The following is a 5,523-nucleotide window of genomic DNA, read 5'->3' as shown; positions in this document are numbered from 1 at the left end:
ACACACACACGTAGTTATTTTCTGTTTCTAGGGCTGCACCCATGGCACATGGAGGTTCCCAGGCTAGGGGTCCAATCGGAGCCGTAGCCACCGGCCTACACCAGAGCCAGCACAACGCGGGATCCGAGCCCTGTCTGCGACCTACACCAGAGCTCACGGCAACACCCGATCCTGAACCCAACGAGCGAGGCCAGGGATCGAACCCGCACCCTCAGGCCTCCTAGTCGGATTCGTCCAGCCATGACGGGAACTCCTACATATGTATATAGTATGCATATAGTATATCTTTTTTTAATGCCCACGCCCCAGCCCTATGGAAGTTCCCAGACTCACGGTCGAATCAGAGCTGTAGCTGCGGGCCTACCCCACAGCCACAGCAACGCGGGATCCTTAACCCACCAAGCGAGGCCAGGGGAGGGATCGAACCCACATCCTCACGGATCCTAGTCGGGTTCATTACCGCTGAGCCCTGATGGGAACTGCAGGGGACATCTTTTTTTTTTTTTTTTTTTTTTTTTTTAAGATGTAAGTTTGTTGTGGTTGTTGTGGTTGTTGGTTGTTGTTGTTGCTTTAGCTCGGCATACAGTGGGCTTGCTTACAATGTTGTGTTCGTTTCAGGTGTACAGTCAAGGGGATTCAGTGATCCATCTACATCCATCTATCCCTCCGTTCTTTTTCAGCGTCTTTTCCCCTCTAGGTGATTCCAGAATATTGGGCCATTCCTTCCTTGTGGGTGGGAACACCAGCGTGAAAAAAAACCATCACGGGGGAGTTCCTGTCGTGGCACCATGGAAGCGCATCCGACGAGGAACCTTTGCAGGGAAGGGTGTGGGTTCGATCCCTGGCCTCGCTCAGGGGGGCGGTAAGGATCCGGCAGGCAGTGCCGTGAGCTGTGGTGTCGGTCGCAGACGCGGCTCGGATCCCACATGGCTGTGCCTGTGGCGTAGGCCAGCAGCCGTAGCTCCGATTCAACCCCTCGCTTGGGAACTTCCATATGCCACGAGGGCAGCCCTAAAAAGCAGAGGGGGGAAAAGAAATCATGAGGGCGGGGGAGAGGGATCCATGAGGAGGATGGGATGAACATATACACACACAAAAGAGTCTCTATCCAATAGACGACGAACAGGGACCCCTACGCCACCTTCTGGAATCCAAACGCCAAAACCACAAAGCAGAGTTCCCGCCATGGCGCAGTGGAAATGAGTCCGACCAGGAACCATGAGGTTGCAGGTTCGATGCCTGTCCACCTCGCTCAGTGGGTAAAGGATCCGGTGTTGCCGTGAGCTGTGGTGTTGGTCCCAGACGCGGCTCGGACCTGGCATTCCTGTTTCTGTGGTGTAGGAGGTCAGCAGCTAAAGCCTCCGATTCGATCCGTCATCTGGGAACCTCCATATGCCGTGGGTGTGGCCCTCAACACACACACACACACACACACACACGCACGCACGCACGCACGCACACACGCACACGCACACGCACACGCACACACACACACACTCTGGAACCCCCTAAATGGGAGAAAACCGGACACAGTAGTTTTTTAGGGGTCCAGTCTCTGTGACAGGTGAGGATATCAGGCTTGCATCGAGGGAGGGAAGGCTTCACCCCACGCAGAAAACACACCCACCTACCCACCGACCGACCTTCCTTCCTTCTTTCCTTCCTTCCTTCCTTCCTTCCTTCATGAGAGAACAGTTGGATGACCCATCCTAAGTGTCGGTTGAATGAAGTCTAGTTACCAGGGTTCAGAGTGGGGGAGGGAGAGGGGTAGGAAGTCTGAAGCCTCTGGCGACTCTCCGAAATGTTCTCCCCCCAGGGTGACAGAGCCAGCAGGTCAGGCACTGCCTTCTCTAGAAACCTTCCTGCCCATGTCCAAGGGGGTGTGGGGGGTTGGGGGTGTGGGGCAGGGAGTGGGCCAGGGAGCCTGGAGAAACCCAGACCACCAAGCGGCCATTCTCCCATCGCCCCGACTGTTTGTTGAATGAACATAATGGACGTGATCCAAGTCTGCCACGCCGCCGCCGCCGCCGCCGCCGCCGCCACCACCACTTTCTCCATCATCTCCCCCACCCCCTTGCCTGCAGCCATCTTTGAAAAGGCTGCTGTTGTGGCTGCCTTTGCATGAAAGTGAGTGAGGACCCCTCCCTAATACGGAGTGTTTCAGTCCCTGGTGTCTCTGACAGCTCGCTCATGTATTGGTTGTGAACCATCTTGCCTTGAGGATTTGGAGGATTCGTGAACATTGCAGGAGCCATGGGAGCAGTGAAGTCCTTATCGCCAACCCGACACCCCCCCCCCCCAAATTTCGTGGCAGGGAGCACACTTTTCTTTCACCCAAGAGATTTATTTCCTGCTTTCTGAAGAGAGAAGGAAAGGAGGGTCAGAATGGTCCTCTGGTGTCTGGTGTCCTGTCCCTTTCATTGCACACACTCCTAGTGCCACTGCGGGAGGCACGTTCGGGGCGCGGGGTGGGGTGGGGGTGGGGGACCTGCTGCACGCACCCGCCCCTCACTTTCAAATGCGAAACTCAAGGAGGATGTGAATGTCCTCCATGCCACCGATCAGGTGAACGGGATGGCTTTCTAGGGAAATCCTGGTGTTTCCTTTCACTGCCATGACGAACACCCAGAAACAACCCTGTAAGTTCATACAACTTTGTCAGTCAACTGTATTCCAATAAAATGAAAAAGCAAGACACAGACACACCCACACGCACACACACACACACGCGCGCGCACACACGCACCCCAACCCAGAACCAAACACCCTCTCCTGAAATGGGGGGGCGGGCCCACCGGAGAATGAGCAAGAGAATTCCAGAGTCGGTAGGAAAGTGTCATCTGCAGCGGTGTGAAAAACCCCAAGCTCTTTTCTTCCTGTCAAGGTGAATAAACTTTGTTAATGGGAGTGGGTGCCCTCAGTGTGCCCTCCGAGAGGAAAGGCAGGGAGCATTTTCTCCCTGAAGAGCTTAGTGCTGTCATAGCACTGACGGACAGGATGAACGATCGGTGAGAGGTGGCAGCAGCAGTGGTGGCCGCCTGCACTGCCTGGGCGGATTGGAAACATAGACGAGCCACCAAGACTGCGTGTGACACCCCCGTGGGCCACCCCCCCCCCCCCCCGTCTGTACAGTGACAAGAGTCCTTTGGGGGAAAAGGGAGGGTGGGTGCTCTTCCAGTGTGTCTGTCTGCATTCACCAGGTGTGGGAGAGAAGACAGATGTTTGTTTCCACTATCGTTCGGAGGACTTGCCCAAGAGTACCACGTCCCCCCAAAGATAGCACCGGAAGAGAGATGCACGAGGTTTCTGAATGCATGCCGTGGGTGCTCCAGGCTGCCTCCAGGCCGCCCCCTCGCCCTCGCCCTCCCCCTCCCCCTTGCCAGAGGCAGACGTTCCTTGAAACAGCTGGCTTTGAACTTGGGCTTCTAGAGGAAGGTTTTTCTCCTGCTTTCAAGACGGGAAGAAGAGGGTGTCCGTCTCACATCCGTCCTTTCCAGAGGGCCCTGGATTCCAGATCCTCCACATGCCAGCGCCAAAGCCGAAGCGGTCGGTCTGGGGGTGCCCCATTCGGGTTCCCTCCCCACACACCTGCACGCGCGCGCGCACACACACACACACACACACACGCACGCACCGGGAACAGTGTGATCTCCCACGCCCCCGAAAAGCTTCAGAATGGCCTCAGTCCGAGGCAGTAGACCTATGTATGTCCTCACACCTGTTCAAATAATGTCTGCCCTCAGCCCCACCATCCCCTGCCTCTTTTAAGGACAAAGGCACTGTAGGTTTCCCTGGGGAAGGGAGACTCCATGGCATGTAAATCACAGTCTTAAGGAAAAGGATAATAGCATATGCCGGGGGGGGGGGGGGGGGGGGGAGAAAGAAGGGGGGGGAGGGGGGGGACCCGCGGTGGTGTGCTTGTGAGGGAGAGAGACAGAGACAGACAGGGAGGGACGGAGGATAGGCAGACAGTGAGAGGCAGAATCAGAGGGAGAAAGAGGAGGAGGGGAGAGAGACAGAGAAAGTGAAACAGAGCTAGGTATAGAGGACGCTGTGGCTGGGTCGGATTCTGCGTGTTCTCAGTGAAGTCGTCCTAAGGCCTCTGGAGGTCCAGATCACTGCTTGGGGCCGGAAGTCTGTCTGCCCTTCCCTACCCATCTGAAGAGCTGTGGTTTGGGCTTTCCAGCCGGGAACCCCTCTTTCTGCCTCTTTGTCCAACACACAAGGTTCGTGGGACCCAGAAATCCCATTCTGAGAGCACCCTAGGAACAGTCCTTTCCATACGGCGCAGGAGGCCCCTGTGCCAAGAGATCCAAAGTCTGGAGCCTCTGTTCTCCCCCCCCCCCCCCCTTCCCTCCACGGACAAAATCTTGCCTTGTATTCCTTTTTTTCTCAGGGACTCTGAAGGACATGTATCATTGTACAACCATGGGGAAGATGCTTCCATTCCCTCTGGAATGATGGATGTGGTCGCATGTCTCAAGGAGGCTCCAATTCTTTGAGCAGGACTCCCGATGGTGCCATCCCATCGTCCCTCCCCTCCCCTCCCCTCCGGCTCGCTCGGTCACGGTTCCCCTCCTTTTTCCTCCCCTCCAGGTTATCTTCAGGTCTGCCGCCCACTTGTAACTCCTCCCCCACTTGGAAGTGGCCTCTTCCGGCCCCGAACTTGGTCGTCCCAGGCCCACCCCGGGAGCCATCTGGCGGACCTTTTCGGAGACTATAAAAAGCAGCCTACGGCAGGGGGCGTCGCAGGACCAACGAACGCATCGGGATGGATCGCTGTGTGGCGACATGGATTCTCCAGGCAGGGCAGGCATAAGGCCTGGACTCTTTCCTCCTGGAGCCCATTTCTTCATCCGTGGCCTTGAAGACGAACCACGCCGACCACGGACCGTGGACCTTGGCCTTCACCTTTCATTTCCGAACGGCAGCCAGGGCATCCATTGTCACCACCGCGGAAAAGGTGTCCACAAAAAGGACAGGTGAGCACCTCCATGGCATGCAGTGTCATCGCCACCCCCACCCCGGCTTTAAAGGGTCCTCTTTCAAGTAATCACGTTGCCACAGCTGGGACTTGGATCGGATCCCTGGCTCCGGAACCCCATATGACCTGGGGCCGGCCAATGCATCCCTCCATAGCGTCCTAAATCCGTACATCGTTGATTCAGGACTTTCCCTCGTGGCACAGAGGAAACGAATCTGACCAGGAACCATGAGGTTGCGGGCTCCATCCTTCGCCTCACGCAGGGGGTTGAGACGAGGCTCAGATCTGGCACGGCTGCGGCTCGGGCGTAGGCCAGCAGCCGTAACTCCAGTTCGACCCCTAGCCTGGGAAGCTCCATAGACCGTGGGTGCGGCCATCCGAAGACCAACAAGAACCTCCTCACCGTCCTAATACAGGGACAGCAACGTTGTCACGGCAAGGGCGGCGGGGCGGCGCGGGCCAAATAAAATGCTATGCACCCAAGTGTTTGATTTCAATAGAGAAGAAAGAAATCACTAGGCCAGAGGGGAAGCTCAGAA

This window comes from Sus scrofa, chromosome 8 (assembly GCF_054392235.1).
Source record: "Sus scrofa isolate SSC_HxYL_T2T_F1_AM1 chromosome 8, Sscrofa_HxYL_maternal_Yorkshire_Landrace_v2.0, whole genome shotgun sequence".
Classification (NCBI taxonomy): Eukaryota; Metazoa; Chordata; class Mammalia; order Artiodactyla; family Suidae; genus Sus; species Sus scrofa.
This window is presented reverse-complemented; position numbering follows the sequence as displayed.